Genomic DNA, 18,144 nt, shown 5'->3' on the forward strand with positions numbered 1-18,144 from the left:
TGAACACCTGCAGCCATTCATGTCCATTGTGCATTCCGACGGACTTGGGCAATTCCAGCAGGAAAATGCGACACCCTACAAGTCCAGAATTGTTAGAGCGTGGCTCCAGGAACACTCCTCTGAGTTTAAACACTTCTGCTGGCCACCAAACTCCCCAGACATGAACATAATTGAGCATATCTGGGATGCCTTGCGACGTGCTGTTCAAAACAGATCTCCATCCCCCACCCCCTGTACTCTTACGGATTTATGGACAGCTCTGCAGGATTCATGGTGTCAGTTCCTTCCAGCACAACTTGAGACGTTAGTTGAATCCATACTATGTCGTGTTGCGACACTTCTGCTGATCACAGGGGCCCCACACAATATTAGACAGGTGTAGTAGTTTCTTTGGCTCTTCAGTGTATAATTCTCGACACATCGTCGAAGAATTTGCGCCTTTGATCACTCAAAGATGATACCTAAGCATCATCTCACAACGTAATTTGCATCTACATCTATTGCACAATACGTAGTGAAGGGTACTCTTATAAGGCGATGAACAAGTCCAGTTCCTTCAGCTGTTGTGAGCAGTTTATCAGTTATGACGCCGAGACATATGCAAATGTAACAGAAATACTCAGGAAACGTAAATGGGAATTGTTAGAAATAAGACAAAGTTGTTATCGTGAAATGCTGTTGGGTAAATTGGGAGAACTGTTGTTCGAGGAAGGCTGTGTAATAACTCTAATACTGCCATAGTATATCTCGCTTTAGGATGGAAGGTAAGATATATTGGGGCACATACGTGGGTACACAATAAGTCAATTTTTCCCTCGCTCTGTGTACACATGGAACAGGATGGGAAATCGCTAACTATGGTAAAAATCACCCTCACCATGCACTTTACAATGACTTGCTGAATGCGAATGCGGATTTAGATATAGTCGTAGCAGTCGTTTGAAACGTGGCGTACAGAATAGATGCAATAGACTGACAGCACACTCACAAGTTTAGAAGAAAGACGCAGAGTACTGGTTGAAGAAGGGTAATGGAAAACATAGGATAAATGTGTCAACTAAAGAAGAAATTAAATCACGGCCCTTCGGGAGTGACAGCAGTCCTACGCTGCTGCAGCAGCAGGAAGACGTGTTTACAGTATCCTCCCAAACGTGAAGGATCGGCTTCGTTAAAAATGTATCGAATCTTCCTGAGGAACAACTCGCTATTTGAATGGACATGCACCATAACCAGCTTTCTGGAAAGATTGAATCCCAGACCGATGTGGTATGGAAATGTAATAGAAAGTCAGTAGTGGCAGGTGATGACAGAAATGAAATTTCTTCCAGAATAAAAAAGTGTATAGTAGTGGTTCTCAAACTAGGGGTAATTACCTCCTTGGGATAAAATGAAATTTTCTGTAGGGTAGAAACATAATGGGTTCAAGAATGTCTACATCTGTCACGCAGATAAATTATTTTTAACAAATCTTCTTCTTTATCACTGTTTCGTTATGTAACATTTTGAGTATGTGGGCGAGCTGTTCGTCCACCAAGGGCTGGTATTGAGGAGAGCTGAATTTGCTTGCATGGCCAGGTGCGAGTCGATAGGGCAAGGACGTTATGCGATTGCTACAGGCGAGCTCAGATGCAAAGACAGGCTGTGCGTCGCCGGAAATGGAGTACATCCCAAAGATGGAAATTTGGACGGTTGTAGCTCGCATCGCCTTTGTGCAGGAGATGCCCCCAAATATAGGGGTCTCAGACAAGCTGAAATATGACTTCTTACAGGTCTTTGAGAAATTATAATAATTCACAGTCAAGTACTAAAGCAAATCTGACTACCTCTGAGATGTTAGATAAATGAGGCGCATCCAGTGCCACAACAATATTTTCAATATTTTTAAAACTACAGAAGTTAATATTATACAGCGACTAAACATTTTCATAATGAACCTCTGAATTAAAAACTTTTAAATGCTTCATGCGACTGCAATAAAGGATATCTTAGATGATACCCTGCACGATAACTATCATCCCTGAAAGCCACTCATTTGTATCTCTTTTATTTATAGACTTATGACATCTTATATATCTTTTTTATTATGCACATGTGTGTCAGAACATCATATTTTCTACAATTACACAGCAAATGAATACAGCATGAATACCTCACATATTGACATACTTCGGTAGTTATTTAATGAGCAGTTTACAATTTTGCCAGTAACTTTATTTAAATGTTATTTGCAAGTGCTATTAAAAACTCTAATTTAAATGTTGGCATCCATATGTGTTAACAGACACCACCTTTGTAACAGAGTTTTAAAAAACACTTCTGACAAGCAGGCCTAAACAATTGTTTAAACAATATTTAACAACAATCTGTTGTCATTTATCGTTAGCGCACTTTAGCAACAATACTGCTCTATTTATTTATGGACAAACCTTTATTTATGTTTATTGTAAATTGTCTGAGTGTCTCTGAATGTTTATAACGTTTCTTTATTTAAATATTGTTGTAATATATTAGTTTAATCTGGGAAGTGGTCATGTTGAGTGAAATCCTGTCTGTATAGCTGAAGAATGATGTATTTGTGATGGGGTTGCCTTCAGCCAATAGAAAAGCAGACAGAAGCGTATTATAAATGGTTCAAATAATTCTGAGTACTATGGGAGTTAACATCTGAGGTCATCAGTCCCCTAGAACTTAGAACTACTTAAACCTACCTAACCTAAGGACATCACACACATACATGCCCGAGGCAGGATTCCAACCTGCGACAGTAGCGGTCGCGCGGTTCCAGGCCGAAGCGCCTAGAACCACTCGGCCACACAGACCGGCAGCGTAATAGAACTGGAGTCAAATGGAGACTGGAACTTTTCGAGTGAAGAGCTCAAGGGAGCGATTCTGGATACTTGGATGTTTGTTCTGGAAGAAGGCAGACCTGTCTGTGGTATAATGTGGTTTTTGATGGAGTGGGTGATACATTCTGGCAGGTGAATGGCCACTACCATACTTCAACTTCTGAAGGGACCTTTTATTTCGAGAGCTCTGAATGTGCTCCAGAGTAGAACTCTTGTATTACGGAACGGAGGATCGATAGAGTATGAGTTACTATTCTTTGTATCACATGTGTTAATTTGTAAATAATCATGTTGAACTCTGAATTGTTTTGAGCTGGTGGATATTTCAGGTATTGTGATTACAAAATGGACTTAGTTATCTTATATCTTTGATTACAGCGTAGCTTGGGGATTTTGCTATCATTCTCATAACACTCTAAATGTTACTTTACTGAGTTTCACAAGGGTATTTTCTGTCTGTATTTTAACTGAATATCGTAGGACCACTTCCTGTTTATCTGAGATGTCCTCTACTGGATAAATATAATTCACTGCCGTCCACATCAATAACAGATCTTAGAATAGAACCCTTGTTATTAAATTATTAATTTAAATGTTGTATTTAAGTGTATTTTATTAACTCGCAGTTCTATTTGACTGCTGTATGACGGCTACAGGTTATCATTTGTAGCCAATTAAAGTTGAAGATGTTTTGATGCTCTCAGAACTGACACTGCTGACCGACAAAAGCAATGAATAATATACATTCAAAGATAAAGCTGCCCTTGTCATGTTAATTAGTTCTGTTAGGAGCTAGTTTCCTGCTATGGTAAACAGACAAGTAAATATGAAACTTCCTGGCAGATTAAAACTGTGTGCCCGACCGAGACTCGAACTCGGGACCTAGCACTCCTGAAAGAAAGGAGTGCTAGTTCTGCAAGGTTCGCAGGAGAGCGTCTGTAAAGTTTGGAAGGTAGGAGACGAGGTACTGGCAGAAGTAAAGCTGTGAGTACCGGCCGTGAGTCGTGCTTCGGTAGCTCAGTTGGTAGAGCACTTGCCCGCGAAAGGCAAAGGTCCCGAGTTCGAGTCTCGGTCAGGCACACAGTTTTTATCAGCCAGGAAGTTTCATATCAGCGCACACTCCGCTGCAGAGTGAAAATCTCATTCTGGAGACAAGTAAATGTTTGAATTTGAAAATGGTTTTCTCTCAACGACAAGTATTTTCAGATAGTGAAATTCGAGCTAAAGCACATGTCCTTGGACTCTGGGAAGACAACACACTGTAAATATGCTTTGGTAACACTGACACATTTTCGTAGCTGACATCCATGATTTTCAGAAGAAGCCTTAATGGTACTCATTCCAACTGTCACAACTTACAGAGGGGAAAGTGGACTATTGACTGTGGTAACAATGAAAAGAAAAGTGGAAACTAAATGAATTTAGAGTTTCGCTTAAAATGTGCTTCGGCTAAGACCAATCCGATTACAGGAAAAGACTGCAAGAAATAAGCAGTCATCATTATCTCATCGTCCGCCTCCGTAGCTGAGTGGCCAGTGTTGCTAGCTGCCTTGCGGGGACCCGAGTTCGACACCCCCTACTGCCAGGGATTTTTTTATTGGTGGGGGCACTGCTACGGGGTACACTCATCCCTGTGAGGCCAACTGAGGAGCTTCTCGACTGAATAGTAGACGTTCCAACGTCACGAAACGCGATAACGACCGGGAGAGCGGTGTACTGACCACATGCCCATCCACACCGCATCCGATGACGCCATTGGCAGACGATGACACGGCGGTCGGTCGGGTTCGATTGACCCATCCAGGACCAGAACGCGGAACTTTACTTTTTACCTTACTGTCTCACTGTCTCATTGTTTCTCGGTTCCAAGACATGTGATTATTCATCGTCCGAATGTTAACAACATACTTTTTTTATTTTCGTCATTTTGAAAATGGGAATGTACAAAAATACTTTAATCACCCTCAAGAAGTTTACCTTGGTGCTGAACTCTGTTGTTTGACAGCTGATCTCAAAAATGGCTCTGAGCACTATGGGACTCAACTGCTGAGGTCATTAGTCCCCTAGAACTTAGACCTAGTTAAACCTAACTAACCTAAGGACATCACAAACATCCATGCCCGAGGCAGGATTCGAACCTGCGACCGTAGCGGTCTTGCGGTTCCAGACTGCAGCGCCTTTAACCGTACGGCCACTTCGGCCGGCAGCTGATCTCGTTCAGGGGAAATGGTATCAGAAAGTTTGGGGACCACTATCCTGTAGTGTTGAGACAAGGGAGACTACAGCACAATCTTTACGAAATAAGGAACGTGGTTTACTAGAGGGAATTAGAAAACAACCAAGAGGAAAGAAGAGTTGGAGTGGCCACTGCACACAACCGCTCGACACGGCCTGGTCACAACAGCACGGATGAGAGCACGTCAAGACGCTACGGGAAATGAAACAGCTGTTGGACTGACAAGGCAAGAGAAAACGCTGCATGGAGACTTAGTACTGCTGACAGGCTGCAACGAGGGTTTCTCTTAGAACGTCTTGGAGCTGTGGTTTCACAGACCCCGCACGGTTTCGGAAGGTTCAGTTCCGGGACGTGTCCTGCAGAGCTCCATGCAGAACTTTAAGAAAGAAAAGGCCACACCGGCCACATACGCTGTAAGATTAAGGACCTCAGCCCAGCTGTCGGTAGCTGTCTTTCTCGTGTGTTCCACTTTTTGCGTGACAGAGGCGAACACAAACTGCAGGGTTGGCTGCAAGTACCAGGGAATAGCCTCTAAAAGACCTTACATTCTTTTTTATAATAAAAGATTGGAAGGATTGTGGTCATTCTGTTGCAGCAATATCACTAAATTATTTAATTTAATTTATTCTTTAACTGCTGTGTCATTTATTTAATTTCTTCTTGTATTTATTAATATTATATTAAACGCATATTCAGTATCAGAAATACCCGATACGTTGAATTTTAGCCTGATCTAAACTCTCCGTATCTAGGATGATTGCTTTCAGAACGCCGGAAAAAACTATTCTCGATAATCAGAGACAGTTAAGAGGCAACAGAGAAAGGCCAGTTTTCTTTAAAAATAAAAATATTATACACTAATGGGTCAAAACATTATGAAAGCCTGCTTAATAGGTCGTTGGGCACCTTGGAAAACAATACAACAACAAATCTTCGTGGCATAGATTCGATAAGTCCTTCGTAGGTTTCCGGAAGTATGTATCATAGGAAGTCCATACACAGGTCACGCAATTACCATAAATTACGGGCGGATGGTTTGTGCTCGTAGCATTGGCGCTCGCCAGCGGCCTGGATGTGTTCCACCACATTCAGATTAGGCGAACTTGGTGGCCAAGATATCAACGTGACTTCGCTATCATGTCCCTCAAACCATTGTAGTACGATTCCAGCCTTGTGACACGGACAGCTGCTCCGCTGGAAGATGCCATCGTCGTAGGCAAAGATATCGAGCGTGGTCACGTAGTCCACAGCTGTCATGGTGTTTTCGATTACTACGAAAGGTCCCATGGAAGCCCAGGTCAATGTCCCCTATAGCATAATACTATTCCCACCGGACTGTGTCCGTGGCGCAATGCACGTTTCGAGCAGTCGTCCGCAAAGATAACGGCGTATCTATACGACCATTGACTTGATGACACAACAAACGTGATTCATCCAGCCGGGCGGCACGTTTCCATTGATCGGAGGTCCAATCTTAATAATTCCGTGCCGAATGGAATCGCAGTTGACGAAGTCGTTGAGTCAATATGGGAGAACGTAGGGGTCTTCTGCCATGGAGCCCCATTTTTAACAATGCGCGCTTAACGGTGTCCTCCGATACACTTGTGCCTACACCCGTATTATAATCTATCGTCAGATGTGTCACAGATCGCCGCCTATCCTGCTTTACAGATCGAGAAAACCTCCAACATCCACTTTCCGTGATGAGTCACCGACGACTAAAATCTTGTCGTCTACTCGTGGTTTCTCCGTCTTTGAAATATTTTCTATAGATGCTCGTAGTAGCATGCGAACAGCCAACCATTTTCGTTGATTCGGAGATGCTCGCCCCCGAGCGCCCTGCTCTTTGTCAAAGTCGCTTGTGTCTGTGGATTTCCCCTTTTGTGGCCCGTATTGTCGCTACAACGATTCCCTATTTGCCCATCCTGTGCTTAACGTGCTTAACGTGTCACGTTCCCACAATGCCGTCGGACGGCATTCAGTCTCACGGTGAGCAATGGTCATAATGTATGGTTTGTAGTAGCATCAAGGGTTCGGGTTGTACAAAAGTATGTTACAGTGCCATTGCACAACGTAAGGTACATAACTGTAACAAATAATAGATAACCAGGTAGAATGTTTCCAATTCATATAGAGCCTCCGCTACAGAATATGATAAGGCAGATATATGTTAGCTTGTTATTAAGGAATGTATCGCCTGATATGTCACTTTGACGCTGTGTAGAGTTGTTTGTAGATCATTCTGTCAAAAACACATTCTTCACATGTTTGTCCATCGACTGCAAGTCCCAACAACATGAAGCTTATGCGGTGCTTCCTACAAAGGCTTAAAATGATAGTCAAGCGGAAATCATTTCCATTTCTTTTTTTAAGATATTGAAATGAAAGTTGCATATGGCATATTCGCCCGGGAGTGTCCTGCCTAAGAGTTCGGCCACCTGGTGCAGGTCTTTTTATTTAACGTCATCTCGGCTACTTGCGTATCGATGATGATGGAGTGATGATAAGGACAACACAACATCCAGTCTCCGAGCGGAGAAAATCTTCGACCTGGCCGGGTATCGAACCCGGGCCCCTCACAGGGTATTCATCCACTCTGAGCACTCAACTACAGAGGCGGACATTAAGCCAATGAAATTAGATTATTAATTTCGTGTCGTAATTTGACACAAATTTTTTAAAGATATTCGTGGAATTTTTTCGCTAGAAAACTTAACAGTTTTAATGGCACTTGCTATGATATATGTATCCGGCGTTAGTACATCATAAATATAATGTTCGATGTTCTGCTGCCGTCGAGGTCATTGCATGTGGAGCATGTCCGCTGGCTTTTGGACATGGTGATAAAGAACTCAGCCGTGACAGCTGGACGCTAACGGGGCACGCACTCCGATCCGATAGCGGCGGCATTTCATGCCTCTCAAATAACTCAGCTCACGCTTCTGAGATAAGATACATGTGTATATTGTAATGTAACAGTTCCGCATAGCCTTTCGTGATTAAGTGATGCGACGTGCCTATAGGATTACCTAGTTTAATCGCAAGTAAAAGGCGTGACTCTGAATAGAAGAGGAACGTTATCTAAAAGAAGAAAAGAAGGAGTCGCATGGCAATATTCCCTGGGAGTCCTCGACGGGTCGTTAAGTCTCCTAATCGGAGTTGGTTTTCTTCCTCTGCGCACAACATTCCCTTTCCACGCGGTGTTTGAGAGTGTATCTATATAGTGTAATTGACTGTAATGAGTTAAATATATAGTATGGTATCAAAATTGTGTTATATGAGATGAAAGAATGAAGTCCGGTGCCTGCAAATTGCCTACTCCTCTGGAATAGCGCCAAGGCGGCACCCGGGCTAAATCCTCCCATGCTGCCCTTACTGCATGAGGCATTGCGGAGAGGTTTGGAATCTAATTCAGGACTGGTACTTCCATCAATATATTTTTTCCTACATTCCAAACGTAGTGCTGCTGGCGGTTAGTGAAACTGTGAGGGTGATTTGTGAGTTGCGTCTGGGTAGCTTACCTGCGAAAGGCAAAGGTCTCAGACTCGATTCCCGGCCAGACACACAGTTCTGATCTGCCAGGAAGTTTCAAATCAGCGTAATTACGTTGCAGAGTGAAAATTTACTAGGCGAAACGCAGACGTCATTTGTGTGGTTGCGTGCAAGAAAGACAGTTTCAACAAAACGTCTAAAAGCCTGTACATTACACCTTAAGGCAATTGAAGCCCCATCTCATAGCAGCATTTATTAACTTGTACTTATACGGGATTTTTGTAACGTAACTTAGTTTTTACTGCGGTTTCTGAACGACTGCAAGCGTACTTTTTTGATTCTCTATATTTCCTTGCTTATTAAGTCAACTGGCACGTAGGATGATCTTCAAATTACAGGCTGTAATATTTTCTTCTAAGTGCAAATACTTTGACTCATCTCGCCTTTCTGTCTATAGTTCTCCAAGTCCATTCTTCAGGCCAGAACGTATAATTCTGTATCGTCAGTATACGGTAAGTTCTTTTCAGACTACCGAGTGAGTTGGTGCAACGGACACTGGACTCGTATTCTGGAAGACTGCGCCTGAAATCCCGTTCTAGTCATCCAGTTTTAGTTTTTCGGCGTGTTACCTAAATCATCTAAGGCTAGTGTCGGAATGGTTCCGTTCAAAAGGCACAGCCAGTTACCCTCCATATCCTTTCTTAAATCGAGCTTTGCTTCGTCACTAATGACCTCGTGGTCAACGGGATATTAAACCTAAATCTTCCCCTTCTTTTTTCAGTCATCTGCCAGTTTATAACAATAAAGTGCGCGACGTTTCTTCGCTCCATGACCGAAACAGTTTCATCCTTTCTTTATCATCGGAAGTCATACTGGTGTGGTTCCATTTGTGCCACTATCACTGCTTTCATTATCAAGGTTGCTGGCAGGTTATGAAAGAAGAGTCACTTAAATGCGTCATTAATTAATGCGCAACTCTTCTGGCTTAAATAGTCACAGTATGTTCCTGTATACTGAGAACGTGAGGCAGTCTTCTTAGTCGTTAATCTATGCAACGGAAATGTTAAGATCGTCATGTTTTCCCAGAACAGACTCTGTGCGCCACCAAACGTTTTCGTCCTGTCCTTCGTCACGCCTCCGTCATAAACAACACACCGTTTCAGGCTCTCTCATCAATTAGACAGAACATTTGCTATTTCATTACTTGCATCAATGAAAGAAGGTACGTGAAGGGAACAAGGCCCAAACAGCCTTTCCCAACAGGTAGCTGGGGAGCTCCAAGGGGACTCCATCCAACAGAGCTACATGACTATACCTTTATACATCTTAAGAAAAGACTACCAGTATGATGGAAAAGCGGCATATACGATGACTAACTACACTTACTCTTTCTCTTTTCCATTCCCGAAATACCCACGACAGAATTACACGTGCGTCCTCTGTTCTATGAATATCTTCCTTCATTACCGAGGTTATTTACGCATGTGGGTGTGTTGACGAGAGCTTGAATGATGCTGTATCCAATCCTTACAATGAAAAGTATTGCTGCACTCACTATTTGGATTTTATGAAGGAGACAGGTGGTGACGTTAAATCATTTATCACTAAGACTTGCGCCCATTGTCGTGAGTTATACTTTCCGGGAGTGCCTAACTAAGCCAGAGCTTATGATTGCGATACCTCCCCGAATGGGGACTTTAAGCTAGGAGCTTCAAAAAAATGTTCAAATGTGTGTGAAATCGTATGGGACTTCACTGCTAGGGTCATCAGTCCCTAAGCTTACACATTACTTAATATAAAGCATCCTAAGGACAAACACACACACACACACACACACACACACACACACACACACACACACACACGCCCACGCCCATGCCCATGCCCGAGGGAGGACTCGAACCTCCGCCAGGACCAGCCGCATAGTCCATGACTGCAGCGACTAAGACCGCTCGGCTAATCCTACGCGGCAGCTAGGAGCTTCCCTTAGGTTCTTGAGGAACAGTTTACTATGTGTCAGAACTGGTTTTTATCTACTCCTTTTTCTCGTTTCCACAATCATTTAAAATAACAGAAACACAGCACTGTACTGCACAAACATTTATTACAGTTTTCTACACAACTTAAACACACACTTGTCATACAACGCGTATATGTGTAGAGGAACACTACAAATAAAAATTTCCTATGAATCACCATCAAAATATAACACTGTATTCCTGTCTGAACTAATGACTAGGTGGCTGATGATGTCAGCTTGAATCTTCAACAGCATCCATCGGCTTTAAGACGTAGTACTTTTCTGCTAAGTGACGTCATTTGTTAAGAAGCTTACGCTCCTAATCGATCAGAGATTGTGCATTATTTTTTGGTTCAAATGGTTCAAATGGCTCTGAGCACTATGGGACTTACCTTCTGAGGTCATCAGCCCCTAGAACTTAGAACTACTTAAACCTAACTAACCTAAGGACATCACACACATACATGTCCGAGGCAGGATTCGAACCTGCGACCGTAGCGGTCGCGTGGTTCCGGACTGTAGCGCCTAGAACCGCTCGGCCACCCCGGCCGGCCATTATTTTTTACTTCCCTAGTAACAATGAAAACAATGATAACAATTTACGTGAGAGTGGGATTATTTATGAATATATTTTTTACGAAAATAAAATTCTTGGCGGTCATGCTACTTCCTCTGAGATATCGAGGCTCCTGCGTTATAGTTAGGTTGACCTCCTAATCCTTTGTTTTGTTTCGATACCGCGTTTCGTTGATTACCGCGATTTGTGGGTATCTGTATCAGTATCGCTTTTTGTTTTATTTTTTGCTGTTGCCGGTTTTTGTCTTTTTGTGTTGGTGTCGGCGTTTTAGTTGGGCTATATAGGTCAAGCCATGTTACTGATGCCGTGTTACGTTAGTTATCGCAATTTTTATCTATATGTATCAATTTAGTCTTTTAGAATTTTGTACTGCTATCCGCTTTTTACTTTTCGTAGTGGTATCGCCGGTTTGAGTTGATATATGCAGGTCGAGTGATCGTTTTGATACCAGTTACAGTTACTTCGCACTACTTTTGTAATTTTTGCGTCTTTGAAACCAGCTATTGCATCGCGTTTCTTTGATTGTTTATTGTTGTACATTTTACTATTATCGTGACCTTTCTGTTGTTATTTTAGATTCTAGTGCTCGCTCAACGCCCCTAACTCCCCGTGGTTGTTCCGTTACATTCAGAATATATTATTAACAATTTGTTCGATTCTATATTTGATGTTCATACGTTAACGCCATAGGAATGGGTTAGATGCTTGATCACCATTTTGAAGTCATGTACGTGTTGAATTTTGCAGCTTGTTATGACGTGATTTGTCAAAGTCGATACATGGTGTCGAAAGCTCTGGTTTATCCGACTGATAATACAGCGTCCATAATACAGCAGTTATACAGTCGGACACTAAAGTCTATATAAACCCCCATTTTGTAGCATGTTGCCTACAGCCTGGATGCACAGAGGTAGACGTGCAACTCTGTGCCTGTGTCACGTCCACAATAACATAAACAAGGTCTTCAGACCGGTGTCGTGCAGTGCAAGCGTGATACATGCAACAGTGTTTGTTTACTGCTGTACACAAGTCAGTATACACTTCGAGTCTGTCGTTAGTTACAAGAGAGACGTTGCAGTGAACACAGTGCAAGTGGCGCGGTTTCTTGATATAATAAAAGGGCTTTTCAATGCGGAAAATTGGGGAAATTGTTAGAAGGAGCCATGCAAGTGTCCAAACCGTAATAAGAAATTACAGGGATCGGGTAAGTGTAGAAAACAAAGCTAGAAGTCGACGACCGCCAAAATTATCTAACAGGGAGCGCCGACATATCATTGGAAAAGTGAACGCGGATCCCAGAATTATAGCTATGGAGTTGGCATTAGATGTCGCAAATACACTACTGGCCATTAAAATTGCTACACCACGAAGATGACGTGCTACATACGCGAAATTTAACCGACAGGAAGAAGATGCTGTGCCCGCATCTCGTGGTCGTGCGGTAGCGTTCTCGCTTCCCACGCCCGGGTTCCCGGGTTCGATTCCCGGCGGGGTCAGGGATTTTCTCTGCCTCGTGATGGCTGGGTGTTGTGTGCTGTCCTTAGGTTAGTTAGGTTTAAGTAGTTCTAAGTTCTAGGGGACTTATGACCACAGCAGTTGAGTCCCATAGTGCTCAGAGCCATTTGAACCATTTTGAAGAAGATGCTGTGATATACAAATGATTAGCTTTTCAGAGCATTCACACAAGGTTGGCGCCGGTGGCGACACCTACAACGTGCTGACATGAGGAAAGTTTTCAACCGATTTCTCATACACAAACAGCAGTTGACCGGCGTTGCCTGGTGAAACGTTGTTGTGATGCCTCGTGTAAGGAGGAGAAATGCGTACCATCACGTTTCCCACTTTGATAAAGGTCGGATTGTAGCCTAATGCGATTGCGGTTTATCTTATCGCGACATTGCTGCTCGCGTTGGTCGAGATCCAATGAGTGTTAGCAGAATATGGAATCGGTGGGTTCAGGAGGGTAATACGGAACGCTGTGCTGGATCACAACGGCTTCGTATCACTAGCAGTCGAGATGACAGGCATCTTATCCGCATGGCTGTAACGGATCGTGCAGCCACGTCTCGATCCCTGAGTCAACAATTGAGGACGTTTGCAAGACAACAACCATCAGCACGAACAGTTCGACGACGTTTGCAGCCATCATAGACAGGAGCGCCTGCGATGGTGTACTCAACGACGAACCTGGGTGCACCAATGGCAAAACGTCATTTTTTCGGATGAATCCAGGTTCTGTTTGCAGCATCATGACGGTCGCATCCGTTTTTCGCGACATCGCAGTGAACGCACATTGGAAGCGTGTATTCGTCATCGCCATACTGGCGTATCACCCGGCGTGATGGTATGGGGTGCCACTGGTTACCTATCTTGGTCACCTTTTGTTCGCATTAACGACACTATGAACAATGGGCGCTACATTTCAGATGTGTTACGACCCGTGGCTCTACCCTTCATTCGATCCCTGCGAAACCCTACATTTCAGCAGGATAATGCACGACCCCATGTTGCAGATCCTGTACGAGCCTTTCTGGATACAGAAAATGTTCGACCGCTGCCCTGGCCAGTACATTCTACAGATCTCTCATCAATTGAAAACGTCTGGTTAATGGTGGCCGAGCAACTGGCTCGTCACAATATGCCAGTCACTACTCTTGATGAACTGTGGTATCGTGTCGAAGCTGCATGGGCAGCTGTACCTGCACACGCCATCCTAGCTCTGTTTGACTCAATGCCCAGGCGTATCAAAGCCGTTATTACGGCCAGAGGTGGTTGTTCTGGGTACTGATTTCTCAGGATCTATGCACCCAAATTACGTGAAAATGTAATCACATGTCAGTTCTAGTAGAATATATTTGTCCAATGAATACCCGTTTATCATCTGCATTTCTTCTTGGTGTAGCAATTTTAGTGGCCAGTAGCGTACTAGTGGAAATAATGTTCTTCCCATAACAGTACGAATACTGCTGCACAATCATGGATTTGAAAGCAGAACAGCAAGGAAGAAACCGTTCACAAGCAGGTTACATGAAAAGAAATGCCTAGAATTTGCAACTCTGTGCCGAACTGGAGTAAATTTGACATGTTCCAGTGCGATGGACAGCAGAAGGTGTGGCGAAATAGGAATGAAAGTTGGAAGAAGAGAAATCTTGTCCCATCAGTGAAGTATGGTGGTGGAAATATTCTTGTGCGGGGTTGCATGTCTGGAGCTGGCGTTGAGAATTTAGTATTTATTGAAGGTATTGTGGACAAATGGAAATATGTCACCATCTTAAAGAAAAATCTGAAGCAGTCTGCGGAGAATCTGGGAATAAGAACAGACTGGGTGTTTCAGCAAGACAATGACCCCAAGCATACCGCCATTGTCTTAAAGGAATTGCTACTTTAAAATGTACCAAAAGAGTTGCATTCGCCTCCCCAGTCACCAGACATTAACCCAATTTAACATCTTTAGGGAGAACTATAGCTTAGGATAAAAAAAATACAACAGCAAAAGCAAAGATGATTTAAAAGCAGCCTTAGTGACAGAGTGGAATAACTTTACACCTGCGTACACAAAAAAATTGGTGGAATCTATGCCTCGACGTTTGGAAGCTGTGATCGAAGCAGGAGGTGGCAATACAAAACATTAAATTGGGCCTGAAAGTAAAGAACATCACAGTGTATGTTTACTTTTGTACTTGACTTCTGTCTCATTTGTATGCTCAAGATGACAGTGTATGGAATTGTTATTAATTATGCAGTGTATATGTTGTTTTTCAGTTCCCAACATGTCTGTTTATGTCACAGAAAGTGAATACATAATATTTTATTGATTGATTTTGACTTGCAGTGTTATTTTTAGGGTGTACGTAGACTTTCGTGTCCGACTGTTTATGAACCGGGGCCAACGAGATAGAAGGGCCTTGCAACGAACTTGTGACGTCACACTAGTCGACTTGTCCGCCACACTTCTTGAACTCTTGTCTCTGTGCAGCATCCAAGGGAATATTTAATTGGAAAGGTACCCACTAAAAGTCTTAATTTTGTCCTGTGCTACGGAGAACTTGTTTGCATTTAAACACGCAGTCACTAAGTACTAAACTCGTCTGAAATAGTTACTCGCTCCCCGTCGCATACGGCTGCTGGCAGTCATAAGACCTTCAGTGTCACGTATTGTTACTTAAGCTCCACGGACTGTCTTCCTCGTGGGCCTCGATGTGAACCACACCGCTCCACAAACGGGATGGCTCTGACGTTCCGTCCACCGTTTTAAAGACTTTTCTTCACGCTGTCTCATCGGTTCTTGTCAACTTTTCTAACTTCACTTTCACAGTACGGGAACGTATTTAGCCGTTAAAGACTTGGAAGGCTCAGCAAATTTTACGCAAGGACGAGACAATAGCGTTTCCATTTGTGTTCTACGAAGTTTATATAAAATCATTTCGAATTGTGTCGACGAGAAACAGTTTGGGCGAGTCAGACGGTAGAGACTAGGGGACCCTGCTCTCACGCTGGACCTTGCGCGCATGAGGTCACTGCTTAGCACGGCGCAATCTGCCTGGATGGGAACACGGGCTGCCCAATAGCGCTAAGTGGCTTGCTAACGCGAGCACTGCTGCCCCACAGCTAGCATTATGAACGAGCTCCATGGTTTTCTCGTAGCACCGAGCCTCCAGTAAATTACTGTGATATTCCACCGAACAAGTACTGACATTAGTTTGTATTACTACACTGTTCATGCTGCAACACCGCTTCTCCCGGCAACAATGATGGAATGCCACTAAAAGATATTATACAGAATAAGAAGAATATTAACGAATGATAGCAGAGATGCAGCCATAGTATCTATTCCAGAGTTACAATTAATTTTTCAGGGTGTTTTAAAAAGACGTATCCGATTTCGTAGGACTAAGTGTGAAGATAGAAACCTGGGGTAAATTTTAACTTACGCATAGGACTACGAAGTTTATTAGGGTGTATCCTTTACGTCCTGGCACATTCAACCTTTAGGTACTTTTTATAGTTACGTTTAGGTCAGAGTTTTCATTTAGCTTTCACAATTGTTCAATGTATCCTCCACCGGACGCACGAAAAACATCCAGGCGATAGACAAACTCCTCCATACTTTTGCAAGCATGTATGCAGTTACCGCATTCATTGCTGTTGCTATGGAGTGTCGCAGTCCCCCAGAGTTATTGAAAGGGAGGAAAATAGAGCGATTCTTTCAAAAATCCTTACAAAAAAAGTCCCATTCCGAGAAACCAGGCGACTCTGGAGGCCAGTGGTACCAAGCGACATCCGTACTCACATTACGGCCGACCCATCGATGAGACAGCTCATTGTTAAAAGATGCCCTTCCATGCAGGTGCCAGTGTAGTGGTTCCCCGTTCTCTTGAAAAATGAAATTTTCGCATGTTCTCTAGATAAACTACAGGTCTAGCTGCATCCGGGAGACTTTACCATCAATCGCATCAACTCACAACTGGCACCAAGCTAAACGTATAATTTTGATGCATTAGTTAAAATTCATCCCAAGTTTCTGTCTTCATTCACGGAGAAGGTATTTGTTCATAGATACAGATGAATCTTTTTGAAACCCCCTATGTAGCTTAGCATCTTTTCTGGGTCGCAAAACCCATACTAACAATGGTGCTTGTAACAGAACCAAGTTCATTAACATGGCACTGGACTATTCTTTGATACATTGTTTTATATCGTCAGCCAAACAGTATTGGAAGCTAAATTGTAAACATAATTTACAACGTGGGTGTAGCACATTTCCATGCACATTATCAGCCACGCACCTGTAAACAGGCTCCAGAGCACGTGCAACGCCAGTATTGAACGATTCGTTCCTAACAAATCTGTTTCAGTACATCAGGAGCGGCTGCTAGCCCTCACATTGTTCATCATAATTCCTGTTTATCGTTTTTATTTGTCAAATTCATCCACAGATAAAGAAACAACAAATCTGTTCTTTATATCAACTTGTTCTTTACGAATATTCAATCTGTTGATGTTCAGTTGACACATCAAGCTGAATTCTGACCTCTGATTCATTAATAAATTACGGTGCTATATTGCAGCAGCTGTATGGATTGATTCCCTTATAGGTAGCAAGTATCGTAAGTGTTAAATCAAGCCCTAGTGGACGCCGCCATATTATTCCACTGGTTCTGTTGTCCTCTCCAAGAAATAATTGCGTACAAGCGTTACGTACACGTGTTGCATGGGCAAGTACATCGTATGACACAGACTCTCCCAAACCCGTCTAGATCATAATCGAGCCTCTCTGGTCAGTTTCGTAGTTGACAATAGGTATAAATCTACTCGCTTGCAATAAACGGTTAAAAAATTTAGAAGTAATTCACAAGTTGGACGTATCACTTCCTCAGCGACTGAACCGGCTTAAAGTCCAACGTCACCATAGCTGAATTCGTTCGAGTGTTCTTATTGTTTTGATAATCGTATGAAACATTGGAAGAGTGGCTTCAGCTGAGAAAAAATTGCAACCGGGAGAAACTTTTACAGTGGTCAAAATACTGGAGCCGTATCGAGGAGAAATAGAGTTGGAATCCCCGTCCGGTCATCCTCCTTATTTATGTTGCTCTCGGTTTTCTAAACAACTTCAGACTGATTTCAAAATGGTTCCCTCAAACTATGACACTATCAGAACACATGTAGATCTGCATAACGGACCGGCTACGCTTCATAATGATCTGGACAGGTGATTGTGTGGACAAGCGGAGAGTTTTGAAGTTCATAGCTTTACCGTCAGTTTGCTCATAAACAGATCTGTCAGGATGAATTACGAAAATTTCACCATAAAAGGCGTATATCTTACGAACATTAACTTGACATATGAGCTTCATTCTTCTTCTTTTCCGGTGCTACAGCCCATGAAGGTCTCGAGCATTGTCAACCACGTGTCTCCTCCAATCAGCTCTCGACTTCGCCAGACTTCTACAGTTCCACACTCCTAAACTTTTCA

The sequence above is a fragment of the Schistocerca nitens genome, chromosome 3 (genome assembly GCF_023898315.1).
Source record: "Schistocerca nitens isolate TAMUIC-IGC-003100 chromosome 3, iqSchNite1.1, whole genome shotgun sequence".
In the NCBI taxonomy this organism is placed as follows: Eukaryota; Metazoa; Arthropoda; class Insecta; order Orthoptera; family Acrididae; genus Schistocerca; species Schistocerca nitens.